The 16502-nt window shown below is 42.9% G+C and overlaps 1 protein-coding gene across 6 annotated transcripts in view; it reads right to left on the bottom strand.

Moving 5' to 3' along the window:
- LOC125761081 (mushroom body large-type Kenyon cell-specific protein 1) overlaps nucleotides 1–15882 on the bottom strand; it is a 132906-nt gene extending 117024 nt beyond the window's left edge. The window contains exons 1-2 of one of the 6 annotated variants that reach the window (XM_049421895.1): nucleotides 15683–15882; nucleotides 13798–14413 (exon numbers count right to left, since the gene is read on the bottom strand). The gene's annotated coding sequence lies outside the window, so the exon portion shown is untranslated. Of the gene's footprint in view, nucleotides 1–13797; nucleotides 15206–15682 lie in introns of those variants that run through there. The other 5 variants (XM_049421893.1, XM_049421894.1, XM_049421892.1 and 2 more) reach the window with 5 other exon arrangements.
- Nucleotides 15883–16502: the final 620 nt, after the last annotated feature.

The following is a 16502-nucleotide window of genomic DNA, read 5'->3' as shown; positions in this document are numbered from 1 at the left end:
TGCCATCTCAAACATGCCGAACCGTTTCGAAGAGGCACCACAAACAATCATTCGGTTCCTCTCAAGTTAACGGGATTCGCGAAAGTACGCGTCCGCAAAACAGTTTGCAATTGAGATGATCATGGCGCCAATCACGATGATGATGATCATGATGGTGATGGTGATGTTGATGCCTATGTGAAGAAAACAACAACGAGCTGGTTCGCCTACAGCCGAATAGCATTTTTCATACGCATCAATAGCAATGATGATTTCAAATCAAAAGGCTTTTGTTGGTTCATACTTTCACCCCGTTAAGCCAGTGTTTGTCATTGATATGGTGCATTGATATAATCTCCTCACTTACAATTGAAGAAACAACAAGTATTAATGTTTTCAAAATATTCTTAAATAATCAACAAGAATAACCTTTAGGGAATCTCTCAAGCCTCATGTACAGATTAGAATTCTATGTAAATAACATTTATTTCAATACGAAAACAACGCTTAAAATCTAGTTTGGGATTACGTTTTAATGTTACACTACTTAAACAATTTTCATTTTTTCTTTTAATATGTTACTGTTATCAAACTTAGAAACAAATGAACGAAACGTCATATCTTCAAGCGTCTCTTAATTATTGACGTCACGATTGTATAAAAGACCTCGCATCGTTTTTAATATTATCAAAAAAAAGAAAACAAACTTTCAAAATCATTCATTCGGGTGAAAAATTTTTAATACCAGCAAAAAAGACCCCTACATGCCAAAAACATTCAAAAAATATGTCAGCCATTTTTAAATTTCACGACCTTTTGTGGAAAGAATACAAAAAAAATAATTCACCGTAAAGTAGTATGCAAGAACCGCTTGATGAGCTTGGATCGAGTGGAATGGTAAATTCTGAATTAAAAAAAAATCTTCGCAACTCCTTAGGGATGCAAATGCTCGGCATGTGACGGAGACAAAAATCGTCACGAAGTACCGATTCTTCACCGAGAGGTGAGATTTTTTTGTTACCATCACTTCCTGATTCTCCTGCATTCCGGCACCTTCCCATGCCGTCCCACTTCAGCAAAAGAAGGTGCAAATGGGAATTTATCCAATCGATGGACAAAAAGTGGAGACGAAACCATCAACAGTGAACGACGGCGATGACGACGACGGCGATGACGACGACGGCGACGACGGGAGCACGAAAACAAATTGAAAATTAAAATGCGCCACCAGAGGAAAGAAACCAGTGTACGCCAATACGAAGACACCAGTGTGCACCAAGGGAAATGAGAGAAATGGAAAAATTTTGCTAACGAAAGAACACCGACCTCGCCTTCATCCAACAGTATCCATGAACTACGGTTAAAAAATGCACCTCAAAAAAATATGGCTAGACCCTGGACCAAAAAACACAAAAAAAACATACACACACACAGAGAGAACTATCCTTCTGATAGCGTGGTGAAAATATCATGCAACGCCGGAAATATTCTGGCGAAAAAACAAGATTACTTTCAACACACCGCTCGCTTTCGCCCAATCCAACACAATTGGGAACGTTTTTCATCTTCCACCCATCATCATCATCATCACAAAACGCATCGTGGTACTACTACACGAGAATGGTACACAACGAATGGAAAAATCTATTCGAGGTGCAACAAAAAAAAACGCATTCCCTGCTGCTAACACAATACCAGACAGGAGATGCAAAGGCCACCCCGCGAAAGGGGTTGTAGGGTAGCGGACCGGCGGATGGAAATTTTGGGTATGCGAAAAGCAAAATTGTCCAAGACAGCGCGATGAGGAAGTCTTTGTTCTAACGGGTTTCGTTTCGGCCATGGCGATGGTTTGATTTTGTATCTTTTTTTTCTCGTGAGTTTGTCTTCATTCGCCATTGCCTTTCATTTTGGCCAAAAGTGCTTGCCACCAAACCCATTGCCCATTGCATGAGCACAAAAGAATGGAGAAAATTAACCGAACTTTGTAAAAATCGATCGATAACACTGTCTGGAAACGTAATGAAAAATATCGATCATAGATACTAGCTTTGTTAGCTATGAGTGGTTGAGACGAACGGTTTTGATTGATGAATGTGAATAACTATCGGTGATCGAACGTTAGAACGCTCGCTTGGATGAAGAGTATAATTATAATCATTAATTATTAATTTGTCGTTTACTTTACACTTGGATTCTGCAAAATATGAAGAAGTTTTTTTTTATACATGAAAAAGCTTGACTTTTTTCTAAAACTTTTTTATCACAATTTTTTGCTGACAGTTTCGCAACACACTGGAAACTAACAAAATATTAGCTGAACGTTATTCAGAAATATTTGCAAACTGCCAAATGCATCACAATGCTCAGGTCGGAATTGTAAAAGGTCGCCACTACTTGCGAAAGCGAAGTAAAATTTTTCGGACTTTGCTTTGTCGTTAGTAGAGCACCCTGTTGCGTTATCGGTTCATCGGCAGCCTGTTCCCACATGTAACTGGGACAAGCAGATGCAGCTGCATGTGTACCGAACAAGCAGTCAAAATGCAAAACGAACCGCAAACTCCGATCGCTTTCCGTATGTAATTTTTGTCAAATGCCTTCAAACGATTCGGTTCGGTGGCGAACCTTTCGCCAAGAAACTAAACCAGTGCCCGAAGGATCTAACGAATTTACCTTGCACAGATATTAAGATACGAGACAAACTTCCTCGCCGGAATGCAACCCCTCTCCCGGTTTCATCCTCCATTGGTCCTGTGGCTGAAGTTCACAAACAAAGTACGGCGTACTCCTGTACATGACTCCCGCGCGTAGCAACAAACAAAAAAAAAGACTCCTCTACATACACTTCAGACATCGGAACGTCCCAAAAGGTGTACCAAACTCGTGTGAATTATTCAACACTTTTTGGCGCTACCCCGACTATACGTCCCATGTTGGCGCATTAGTTTCGTGTGCTTCATTTTAAGCTGGGATCGGCCGACCAGTGTTTGCCGCGCTTCGCCAGTGTCCTCGCATGTACGCCAGTTGCATATGTGCATTCATTGAGGTAGCAAATACATGCAGCACTATCGATTTTTTTTTTGTCCATGCATTTCGTGAAACACGCACACACGAAGTTGAGTTATTCTAGTGAAAAACGAACAAAACTAGGTTTTTGTTTTTGGATACTTTGTGTGATTTAGGAATATGAACACGAGTTTTGGCCTTTTTTTACGTTTGTAAATATGGTATGATTCCTAATGCCTTCCCACAACTTTGCATTTTCTTTGCAATTGCCATAGATGTCAAGCTGCATGATTCATGCTTATAGTGTGTGAATTTTTTTGTATCTTTTCTTTTAATAAATTTATTACTTACTGAGGAGTGAGCGAAACAAAATGGATGACTGCAATAACTGACTTGGTTTTTACAAATGTAGTTAATAAGGTTTTATCATCAAGATAAGAACCACACCCACGATTAAATAACACGAACAGAAAATGCAAAACATAGTAGAATTATGAATTAAGTTTTTTTGGCCCTCCACATAACTAACGCTTGTGGCATGACAGTAGAAAAATGATAAAATATCATTTACTTCTCCACATAACTCTTTACTTTTCCTAGGATACTTCATTTTTGCGCAGATATACTTTCGGTTAATCTTATGCGTTGACTCAAGTAAAAATCATTCGTTCACGAAAGTAAATGGGTCGCTAGCTAGACCTGGACCAACGAAAAAAAGAACTATCATGCCATCCTACTAGCAACAGTGAAAAATAAACAACTCACTACGCATCCATCTTCACCGAAGACGGCCAAAGTCCATCCAGGGGTTACTTTTTTGTTCTGTTTTGTGTTCCATCTTTTTCGTTCTCTTTTCCACACTTTTTCTCTCTTGTACGCTTGTGCTATTGTCTGTTTTTTTACATTTTCCTTCCTTCTCTTTCTTTCTCTCTCTCCATCTTTCTCTCTTGCTCACTTATTTTTTCGATCCTTATTTTCTATTACAGTACTTTTCTATTTTTGCTCCAAGCATCGTACCATTTGGCTCTTCTTCTCTTGCCAAAGAGATTTTAGTTGTCGTATGCTGCAGACCCATTTGCAGGAAGTCATTTGAATCCCGTGCAGCCGCCCCCAAAAGAGGATAGTTGGGGAAAAAGACGTGGTATTATTCGTTTTTTTTGCACATTGCTCCCAAATCTCTTGCCACTGCTTCCGTTCGATATCCACACTTCACTCTCCTATGAACACGTAGCCAAAGGCAACAACAAGAAAAAAGAAACCTGCAGCAAAACATCATCAACAGCACCCAACCACCTTCTCTTCCTCTTCTCCTCCTATTTTCCGCACCAACCGGTTGCAATGTTTTCAGCTGCAACTCGGTCCGATTTCCTTCAGTGCCCCCTGTTACACAGTGTAACGTTTTGGAGGAATTGAAAGGTGGCTAGGCGGGGTGATTGCATCAACAAAAAATGCCCCAACCCCAGCTCTCACTCACACACACACACCCTCAAATATGAAAGTGTACCGCGGAAAGACACCCACGGGATGCACCACGAGAGGAAATTAATTCTTTCTTTCCGAGGTGTTGTTTTTGCCTTACTTTGGACTTCCTTTATCGTTTTTTTTTTAGTTTTTCCTGTCCACCGCGAACAACACCCATTTTGACAGCCTCAGCTTCCTTCACTTGCTCAAGGATTTGGATCGGTTGTGTTTTTTTTTTGTTATTATTCCATTCTGCTTTTAGGTAGCTTGTTTTTTCACATTGAAGAGAAGGAGCGAAAAAGAAAGATTGATAAAAAACAATTCCTCAGTTCGTGAGCTACCCGGAATACCCCCCACGGGTTTTCCGGCTGAAGATCCTTAATAGTGAAAATGGAAAACAGCATTAAGGCAGAGTGGAGAAAAATATATAAAAAATGGCTGCGCTCAAGAAACGACCACTACGTTGCATCTTTCTGCATTACCAATTTTTTCTCCCTCGTTCCTTCTCTCTCCCCCTGTCCATCTCTCTTGCTTCACTCTTCTTGTGCATAGCTTTCTGCGTGACATCCGTGCCGTCAGTTTGGCGGACACTCTTCTAGGCGAAGCGGGTATTACTGGCGAGCGGTGAACAGATAGGCCAGCGGTTACGGGGGGTTAGACGTTGGAAAATGAAAAGTGTGCTCAAAGGCAACAACAGCGAAAAAAAAAGACCACTCGCAAGATGAGACGAGAATTTTTAATATAATTTAAGTTCATTTTTTCTCACCCTTTGCGTCCACCTCCCTTTACTCCTCGCAGTGCGTTCCTTCACTTGTCATCTTATCCTCTCGGTACTGGTGCATTGCTGCATCCTTATTTTGCTGCTGCTAAGATCGAACCATCTCCATCGCCTGCTGGGGTTTTTTTGTACTCTACTTTGCTTGCATTTTTGGGTTGTATTTTTTTAATTCTAACTTTTTTAACTTCTTTTTTCTATTTCTCTTAGTTTGCTGGTCCTATGGGGATGTTTCCCATTTTCATCTACACTTTCCTCCCGCTATCAAACACTACAACGGTTCTATTGTTCTTACAGTGTATCCTGCTTCTGAGCTCTCTGTGCATGTTTTCTTCTACTTACTATTTCCCAGTTTTTTACTTCTTTGAACATGATTTTTATATTTGGACGTTGTTTGCATCGTTTTTCATAATTTTAATTCCTACCCCTCTGCATTTAACCGAAGCTGACTCAACTTTTTTTTTCTTTTTTTCGTTGTCCTCCCTGTAGTCTGTGTAGTTTCTTTTTATACTTTCCATGTTCTTATGTGCTCACTCTCGCATTCCAATCTGCCAACTCGATCCGCTTAGCGACATGTCCACGAAAGCGTTAATTGCAAAAATGAAAGCCATTAGGTTTATATGGTTTAAGCATTTCAATTTCATGGAAAGTCACCTCAACTGCTTGCGGAATTCGATCAAAGGATACTGTTCACCCAAAAACGGAAATTTAAAAAAAACACTGAATCCAACCACAATAAAGAACATTAAAAATGTCCTTAAAACTTGTGTTTCTATTTTATAACGATATCAAGAATACTGAATATCGTTCTTTCTAAATTTCTAACCAGAAGTCGATTCACACATTTGAAACCAACCGACCACCTTGAGTGTGTTAGACTGAACGAATGAACCCAAGGACGAAACCATGGAACCGATCAAAACACTTGTTGCTCAAAAATCATCCTTCTCCGACTGTACTAACAAACCAGGGCATGAAAAGCACTGGGTATATTACTAACGGGAGTGCTTTTTTTTCAATTTCGTTTTTCGTTTCCAAACCGTTTAAGGAAAGGATGCTTATTGATCTGATAGCCTATAAAATAACAACATTTGCCTCAACTCAATTGAACCGTTGTTTCACGTACATTTCATCGTTACCTTATTTTCGGATAACGACCCTACGACCACATTCAGCTATCCCGAGAGAATGTAACATCGTGTCCAAATAAAGCAAACCCGACAGCCGCCCCGCTTTGGTCTTTCGTTTAGCTTGACACACAATCCGGGAGCGATTTCGCATCGATTAACTCCGGTTGGGCTTACATCGATAATAAAATTAAGCTTTTCTCCGATCATCATCTTGCACCGGGGTCATCAGCGGTACCCGCAGATTCAACGCCCGATGCAACTTTTGTAACGATAAAATTCGATAGCACGTGGTGGTAAATAGGGGGCCCGAGTTCAAAACACATTAGGGAACGAATAAAACTGAGTGTTGGCAAAATGGGCAGGGGAATTCAATTACATCAGCCCTGAACCCAAACAGCTCGTGGCTTCGATTAAGCTGTTTTGCATGGACCATTAGGTTTTGAAAGCAATAACGTGAGAGGAAGCCGAACTGTGGAACGTGATGTGCCATTGTTAAAATATTTGTTAATTGAGTAAATTGTTTAAAATTGTTATTACCCGTTTTTCTGTGTTGAATTCGGTTTATTCTATTATCATTGAGTACATTGATTTAATTTTAAATACATGAATAATGTAAAAATCGAAAATCACGTAAAGCAAAGAGAAAGCAATTTAAATTCACTAGCATATGGCAATTACCTTTAAAATTGTGCAATTTTTTTGATTTTCTAATAAAAATGTTAAATCGATCGGCTCACAGGTATGCGGAAATAGAGAAATACAAAACATTGTTTTGAGAAATATGTCAATCAATAATCAATGTTTACGAGCATGCTGACTGTAAAACCCCTTATGATTGTTCGTAAAGTTTGAACGTTTATGCGCTTACGAAGCTTTTATATAAATAAAAAGATATTTTATCCCATCAAACCGTCATATCCGTTTGTTATAAATTAATGTATTTTGTAAATGATTCCTTCGAGAATGCATTCATCTTTAATCAACCAACAACAACCAAACAATACCTAGACAGACAATTATTCATGCACGCGGCTTTCACTGCATCACCGATCATTTGCTAAACAACTTACTTTGGAATAAAGTAGCAGGAAGGAAAACTTAAACGGAGGAGAAAAAAAACACAACTAACCCCATCGGCGACCCTCAGCCACCCTTTCCCATTCCACAAACCCACCGAACGGATCCGGTCCCGGACGGTGGGGTACAAACGCCAAACGGCGCACCAAAAAACCGGTTCGGTGCATTTTTTCGAGATCAAGTGCACAACCGTCACACAGCCGTCATTTTGTTGCCTGGAACCTTCAATTGCAACTAAACCACCAACTATCCATGGCTGCCTGCGGCGTCAATCGTTAACCCTCTCGAAAATTCCCATCGTGCGTCACTTTCCCGCCGCGTCTCCGGCACATTTTGTAGCCCTCCTCCATCACTCACCATCACCAGCACAGGCCACGACCAAATAACGAGCGATCGACTAATTGCCATCAACTCGAAAAACTAGTCGCTCGCACTGTCCACGGCACACATACATACCCTCCTCCCCAAACTAATTTACTATCTTGCCTCATTGCCTCGTTCCCTATCATCACTGGACCTGGGCTGACACAGTGCAACCCCCCCGTCATTTGTGGGGCTCTGGAAAGTTCCTAAAAATTCCCCATATTTCTCGTGGCATCCCGACTGCAGGCCTTTCATTTCGGAGCTTTCCTGAGTCTATGGGTGAATGATAATCCAAACGTTCCAAGCACATGAGCGTGTGTCCTTCCTTATGCCACTCACCCACTCGCCCAACTGCACAGATTCAACTAACCACCCCAGCCCACAAACCGTTCACCGAACCTTATGACCCTTCTGACATGCCCTGGAGCACCCACCCTCTTACCGTGTCACTGCCTTCGCTGACTGCCATTGCAGCTGTAAGGGAGGTGCTGGCTTTGTATTTCCGTAAGTGTGTCTGTGTGCACGGATGTGTTTTATATGATAGGAATATGGAAAGAAAAATAACAACTGTAATGTTTGATTTTTGATAACAAACGAACCGAATGATCCAGGCGTACGAAGAAACGAAGCCGATTGCCTGCGCCGTCCAGCACGACCCTCAAACTCTCGGCTTCCGAGGAGGGCCCCGTGCAGGGTTTTAGAAAAGAGCACCGGTGGCTTTGTCCACGATGTAAAAGGTTTTGGAAAATTATTTTTTTTCGCCCCAACCCCCATGTACCAGGGGGACACGGGATGTCTGTATGTGCGCGCTGGTCCGTTGTTGGTTTGTCCCAAATAGGATAACGGTCATGAATTGATTGTGTGTGGAGACAGACGCAACCCTGCGGTGGGAAGGGCGGTAGTAGGACCCGTTGAGTGGATCTGCAAAATCAACAAAGAAAACGGAACAACAACATGTCGCCGTATCAAAATGATACGGCACAAAACAACTAACACAAAAATAGGTGCATGCAATGTGTGAGTTTGACTGTGTGTGCACGAATGGGAGGGCGGACATTTTCAAAAAACTATTTTTACAGCAACGTTGTATGAACGAGTTGGTTCGAATTTTCATCAAATACCGTCCTCAAAATGTCGCCATATTTATACGTGTGTGTGTGTCTTCATGTGTGACAATCGTTGTTCATTTCAGTTCGATTTTTTTTTGTGTGTGCACCATTTGCGTGACACTTTGGACAAGAGGAAAGGGAACATTTGGAATATAACATGCATGAAATAGGACAGTGCAGTTACAGCCCGACAGACAAAGAGACCTCAAATTTGAGAGAATTACGGTAAAAGATCAAGAAGAACATGGAAAACGACGGCGAAACCCGAAAAAAAGCATGAAACCCTTGATTGTGTGTGTGAGCCGACAGAGTTTGTTGAAGCTAGAATTGTTTCCATCTCGTTCTGACCTACATTGTTATCCTGCGTCCTTACTCTAGCGTTCATCCCACACTGTGACGAGCTCAGTTTGCTGTGCGCTAAGTCCAGGGTGGACGTGTTGTGGGACTTAGCAAATTTTATATTTGTTTGTGCGTGGATGATGCGCGGAAGTTTGCAAGTATGCGCGATTGCTTTGTGCAGTGCAATATGCTGACCAGTGTTGTGATTTATGTAGAGTTGATGTGCCTTTTTATGCCATTAACGTGTGGTGTTAGTTTTTTCCCTACACTCCGTGCTTGCTTCGGCAAGCGCATTGAAATGTAGTGAGGGAAAAAACTTTCGGTGCATGTTGTGGAAACTTCTTCCCCTTTTTTCACGACTATGAATTCTGTTGGTGCTGTGTTTGGTGTGTGAATGTTTATGCGTGTATTTTGGTGACAAATAGTGTCAAACATATTGTACGCGTTGGTACAGGATAGTGTTTTCGTCTTCCTTTTGTGCTTCTTTTGTGCTGCGTCATTCGCCGTGCGCACACTGTAATCCTGTGTGCAGTGAAGGATCGTTTTTTCTTCTTGCGCTGTTTGCCGCATCGTACGCGCACCCTAATCCAGTGTGCAGTGAAGGATCGTGTTTTTGTCGTCCTCTTCGGTGTTGTTCGTGTGTCGTCGTGTTTGCCATGCAGCGAAGCATGCGACATGACACACACTGTTACACGTCTTACACTATAATTGTAGAGCGGTGCTACAGCCCCGCCTACTTAAAAATCATGTAAAAGCTCAAAAAATCAAAAACAGAACGAGAGGTCGCGATACGTTTTTGAATACGGGCGCGCGAGAGGCACATAGGGTTTTCCGATTCGAGCAGTGGCTTCGCGTCAAGTAGTTTAAATGCCCATATTTTGCTATACGGGAGTCCTCTCGTGCGGGTAGGAAACACGGAGCAGCTTGATTGTATAAGAGGATAAGGAAGGCGCGCAAACTACTATACTACAGCGGCTCCAGTGTGTGGCACTCGTACATCGTGCAACCGGTTCGAGTGAGTGTTTTTTTTCTGCTCCTACCCTTACCTTTATGTTTTCGTTTTTGTTTCATTTTGGCTCCATATCGTCACCATCGAAGGGCTGGATCGTACCCAAGGTCTATCTTCTTCTCAAGGTCTGCTCGAAGGGAGCGCAAATGACACTGAAGTAAAATTCAACGTGGACAATACGTGTACAGCTCGTGACTAAAATCGGTGAAGCGATTCATTGCTTCGTACAGCCATTTTTGTTTTCGGGGATGATGAATTCAATTACCCTTTTAGGATGGTCGAGGCACGATTTACAAACCATTCACACTAACAACGTACACAAACTAACGTCACATTTCAAATAGACTTGAACTTGCTGTCAGCTAATGAGCCGGCGAATCTAGTAATCTGTTGAAACTGCGCCAGAGCTAAGATGTGGATCAGGCAAAATCAAAGTTTGTCTGTCGACTGAATCGGTTTGCCTCTCACGATATGATAGTTGTAAAAAAGTTGGACAGAAGCTAAAGTGAAAGCAGGATCAATTGTTAACCTAATAACACGAACATTAAAATAATTTTGGAAATTCTTTGGTGAGTTAAGAGAACAGCTTTTGTCACCCAGTCGTCACTGTTTCAGACCAGTCAACAAATTTAGAATTATCTAGTGTGCATTTCTTTTCAGTCGGTGTTGGTATCGTAAACCCTCAATCCGTCATTGGCAATATTATTCTAGCAATATTATTTTTCTGTCCTAGGAAAGTTCATATCCGATCATACATGTATCATTGCATTAGTTTATACAGGTTTCAAAATTTTATTTCCATTATAAATTAATGTAATATAAGTAGTAGCGGGGTAAGCGGACTTAGCGGCCCGCTTAGGGCCCCACATGTTCGCTTAGGACCCCCAGAAATGTAAACTCACCACTTAATATAAGTTACTTTTGGAGCAAACATCCTCCCATGCTCCCCTGCCCAAGCTGACAATTTTTCTTGTTTGCGTAAATGTTTTCTAGTTCGTTTCGTTAACGAAAACTCCTCTCGGAGTTTAACGGGTTTCTGTTAGTTTTCGAAAATGCTAAATTTTATTTCTCTATGTTTATTCGAAGAAAATCAACGAAATGTTCACTACTTACTATTTATTGTACACCATTTATTATTTCTCGAAATGACTATGTAAAAATTTACAAAAACAAGAACGTTTGTCGGCTGGGGAATATAAAACCTTGACTTACATAAAGTTTGTTTACATTTCTTACGTATGGGAAACACGATCTTCTACCAGTTAAAAAAAATCTTTGTTTGTAGAGCCTGCAGCTCACATAAAATTTCGTACGCAGGATAACGTAGCTTGCCAAATTGTTTGTTAAGCTAACAGCCGATAAGCCTCCAAACGTCAAAATACGTACAGAAAAAACTAGTAGACTTAAACATAGCTTCATCAGGCTTCTGCCGCATGCGTTTGTATGGAATCGAGAGTCGCAGCAGCTTTCATTATATGACCAACCCCTTATATATGACCAAAGATATGACCAACCCCTTATTGGCAATGAAGTATTGAGGGTTTAATACCCCAAATAGAGGTTTTATTATAGATTTATTATAGTGTTTACAAAATCCAATTTGCAGGCTAAAAGCTATACGTGTAACTTAATTCCTATATTGTATTTCATTTTGGCTCAGTTTCCCATGAATTTGCATCTTATATTAACTTTGTAAAGAAGGCATAATTACAATTTATGTCTGCCATTCTCTCGTTGTCCATCGTCCATTAGATCCATAGCACCGCCATTAGATCTCTTCCCAAAAAGCTACAACAGCAAACGGCCGCCATCGTCTAATCACCATCATCATCATCATCATCATCACGATCGTACACTTTCGGTTCCATTTTCGACATCATCCCCGTGGCCAAAAGGCAAAGCGGGACGGCATGATTATTAGATTGTTTTTTTCCTTCTGTGCCCTCCATCCAAATTCGGCTAGCAACAACCCGTATAGCAAAATATGGGCATTTAAACTACTTGACGCGAAGCCACTGCTCGAATCGGAAAACCCTATGTGCCTCTCGCGCGCCCGTATTCAAAAACGTATCGCGACCTCTCGTTCTGTTTTTGATTTTTTGAGCTTTTACATGATTTTTAAGTAGGCGGGGCTGTAGCACCGCTCTACAATTATAGTGTAAGACGTGTAACAGTGTGTGTCATGTCGCATGCTTCGCTGCATGGCAAACACGACGACACACGAACAACACCGAAGAGGACGACAAAAACACGATCCTTCACTGCACACTGGATTAGGGTGCGCGTACGATGCGGCAAACAGCGCAAGAAGAAAAAACGATCCTTCACTGCACACAGGATTACAGTGTGCGCACGGCGAATGACGCAGCACAAAAGAAGCACAAAAGGAAGACGAAAACACTATCCTGTACCAACGCGTACAATATGTTTGACACTATTTGTCACCAAAATACACGCATAAACATTCACACACCAAACACAGCACCAACAGAATTCATAGTCGTGAAAAAAGGGGAAGAAGTTTCCACAACATGCACCGAAAGTTTTTTCCCTCACTACATTTCAATGCGCTTGCCGAAGCAAGCACGGAGTGTAGGGAAAAAACTAACACCACACGTTAATGGCATAAAAAGGCACATCAACTCTACATAAATCACAACACTGGTCAGCATATTGCACTGCACAAAGCAATCGCGCATACTTGCAAACTTCCGCGCATCATCCACGCACAAACAAATATAAAATTTGCTAAGTCCCACAACACGTCCACCCTGGACTTAGCGCACAGCAAACTGAGCTCGTCACAGTGTGGGATGAACGCTAGAGTAAGGACGCAGGATAACAATGTAGGTCAGAACGAGATGGAAACAATTCTAGCTTCAACAAACTCTGTCGGCTCACACACACAATCAAGGGTTTCATGCTTTTTTTCGGGTTTCGCCGTCGTTTTCCATGTTCTTCTTGATCTTTTACCGTAATTCTCTCAAATTTGAGGTCTCTTTGTCTGTCGGGAAACGGTCGCCCAGCTGCCCCAACAGAGTGGTGCGTTGCGATTTGACGTGCGTACATACGGCATCGCAAGCATTGCCTGTGTGTGTCGTGTCGCGTGTGCGTTCAAGTAGAACAGAGCCATCCGTAGCCTTATGCCGACAAACAGTGTCGGTGGCGAAGGTGATTCCGCCGTGCGTTGGTTGGTTGGGCGCATTTAAAACTTTTTTTATTTGGCAGCTAGCCTGTTAGCCACGCCCCACGAAACTAAACCTAACGATGGACCTCTTTTTGTTGTTGTTCAGCGATAAAGTGCCCTCTTGCAGGCGTTTTCCTATCGCTCCACGGTCCACGTACACGATCATTCGATGTGACCGATGTGCATTTTTCGGAGGCAACTACAAGATGATGCACGGTGATGCGAACTCCTCGAATCCCAGCCCAAATGGTTTGCATTTCCGATCCCTAGCAACAGTCGCACTGAATCACTCAATCAATGAGAATACGAATTACATTACGAACTACACGTTCGCATAGAAATAGACATTCCCCCACGAGACTTACCTCTGCAGTGAAATACCGAAGGTCATGGATGGGTCCGTCACCGGCCACATTTCCTACCCACCGGGCCACCTGCTTCGATGCCAAAGATCGCCGGCAAATGCCACCGGATCGAGCGTGTTGGCCGCGTGCTGTTTGTCTATTTTCTTCCGCTTGTAGCTCCGGCGTGGTCCATCGGGTGGGAGCTTTTTCCCTTTTCTTTTCACTTTGCGTCTTATGCAATAGCAGCTTCACTAACACCGCAGCACCGTGCCACAACCGTTCGCACTAACACACAGCTCCAGGGTGGCTCAAGTGCCAGTGCATCATGATGCCGTTTGCAAACGTGCACGCCTTGGGCTCCTTCGAAAATGGGTAACGTTCGGTGTGGACCGCGCATTGTACGCGCCCGCCATTGGCGCCATTGCGGCCGAGGTCAAGGGAGCGCAATATTTGCCACTACACAGACACACACACACTCACGCACGTACACACGCACAACTACGCACGCACACTAAAAATTGAACTAGTTACTGGGCAACACAGTGGAACAAAGGCACCGAAATGGTTTTTTTTTATGTTGCTCCTGGCAGAACGATCGCTAGTTGTGTTTTATTCTTCGCAGGCCGTAAAATATTTTCTGTAAGAAAAGGTCGAACTTTAGGCACATTTATTTAAATTCTAATGTTTTGATAATGCTAAGCTGTCAATTAATAATCCCGCAAAGTAATTACGTTGTACGACTTCAGAACATCCATGCCCGTCAGGTTTGATCATGATTTTTTTACGCGAATAGATGATGATCGAAAAAAATCGAACCACAGTGCACAGTGCTTCTCCGTCAAGGCTTACTGAGAATGAGTTGGTTGGAGGTGGTAGGTAGGTGCAAGAGGCACAAGTAGCATACTTTTTTGTTTGTTAAATGCACTCACTTCTTTCAAGGAGAATCCTCCAAGTCCGACAACCCCGTGTCACTCTGCTTCCTAGGCTCGTATCCGTGTAGTGGTGTGCAACCCGTTGGACCTCCCCTTACGGTAACGAATACGGAGCGTGTATACGTGAGAGTACAGCTGTAAGAAATGTTGCATGGAAAAAGGACAAACTAGTATCCGAAAACGGATATCAGCTAGAAGTTACACTCGCAATGCCGGAAACGGATGTACAATAGCACGATCTACACATCGCACCAACACTCGCTTACACTACTCACACGCAAACACATAATCACCACCAACACACACACTCACACTGTGGCACTGTGGCTAGCCATGGAGCAGATGAGATGAGGTAACAATATCATCAACAAACCACTCCAACACAAACACGTTCGTACATACACACATACACAGACGCCCGTACACACGCACTTAAATCATCGGATGCACCAACAACAGGTTGGCTGAATCGGTTCGAGGGCGAACACACGCTGACAATCGACTGTCAACCGGTACGGTCAAGCGAATGCGGTACACTAATCGAGCCCCATTGGCATGCTGCACCGTAAGTACAGATTGGCGGTAGTGGCGATGTTTCTTTCGTGTTTCATTTTCCTTTTGTCTCGCGACAGATTTCGTGACCTTATTTGCTCCAAACAGCCATCGATAAATGTGGCCGTGAAGGAGATGCTAGGTTTGAATGTTGCTGCATTTTGTTAAATGGGTTCGTTTTTGTTTACCAACTTCGATCATTTGTGTGAAATTGAAGGAGAAAGAAAAGAAAATGTCAACGAAAGAGAAAGACGAAGAAAGAGAATCGAACGTGAGAGGGAGAGTGAGTGAAAGAGAAAGATAGAGAAAGAACGTTTGAAACTAGGATAGTAGGCTTTGTGGCTGTGTTGTTCCGACCCTTTGCCCGGATCGAGAATGCAACAAATGTAAAAACTTAAAACAAAACAACAAAAAATACACACACGCACACACATACACACACGAAACGGTTGAACGAAGTAGAGCAAAAATTGGCGGCAGCGGGCGCACGAGAAAAATTCACTCACTACACTTCTCGGCGTTTCGGAAACTTCGCCACAACTGTTTTAGTGCAGGCTGCTGCAGCGTCGTACAACCGAAACAACAACCGACAACCCTTACCTATACTGCCCCCGGTCGTGGTCGACCGTCGTCGCGAACCGCCCTTAACCCTCCCCCTCCTTCTTCTCCCTCTGCATCCTCCACCTCATCCCTTTCTCCTGTTGCCCGAAAGCTTCAAAGCTACGCTGACTCGTTTCGTGAACAGCGGACCAGTACCAACGCTGAGACGCGGGCGAGACGAACGAGGTGCGCGTAGGTACTCCAGACGCAGCTACAGACGCCATCCCATTCCGTGTATGCTTCGCCCTCACCTTTTACCCCATGCGATGCACACGATTTCGTACTTACAGCAACCTACTACTAGCGCACTAGCGTAAGGTCAAACACAAACGTGCACAACACAACCAAAAAACAAAAAAAAAACAAATCCGCTTCACACACGCACACCAATAAGCAGAATGCATCGAGCAGCAGCAGTAAATTGTTCGAACTCACCCTTAAATTCGTCCCGTCAATTCAACACATCTTGGTGAGTTCCATCCCACCACAAGTTTCAAGCCAGAACGAGACGGTACGATCGTACGGAGACCACGGCACGGAGAGAACACCGATGGAGTCGCCTGGTACGTGAAAGAGAACGTCGGTAAACAGTTTGGCAGTTCGCGCGCCTGAGTGGCTTGCCAGTGACTCACTTGTTTGCTT

This window comes from Anopheles funestus, chromosome 2RL (assembly GCF_943734845.2).
Source record: "Anopheles funestus chromosome 2RL, idAnoFuneDA-416_04, whole genome shotgun sequence".
In the NCBI taxonomy this organism is placed as follows: domain Eukaryota; kingdom Metazoa; phylum Arthropoda; class Insecta; order Diptera; family Culicidae; genus Anopheles; species Anopheles funestus.
Note: the sequence above shows the minus strand (reverse complement) of the source record. Positions and strands in the feature narration are given on the sequence as shown.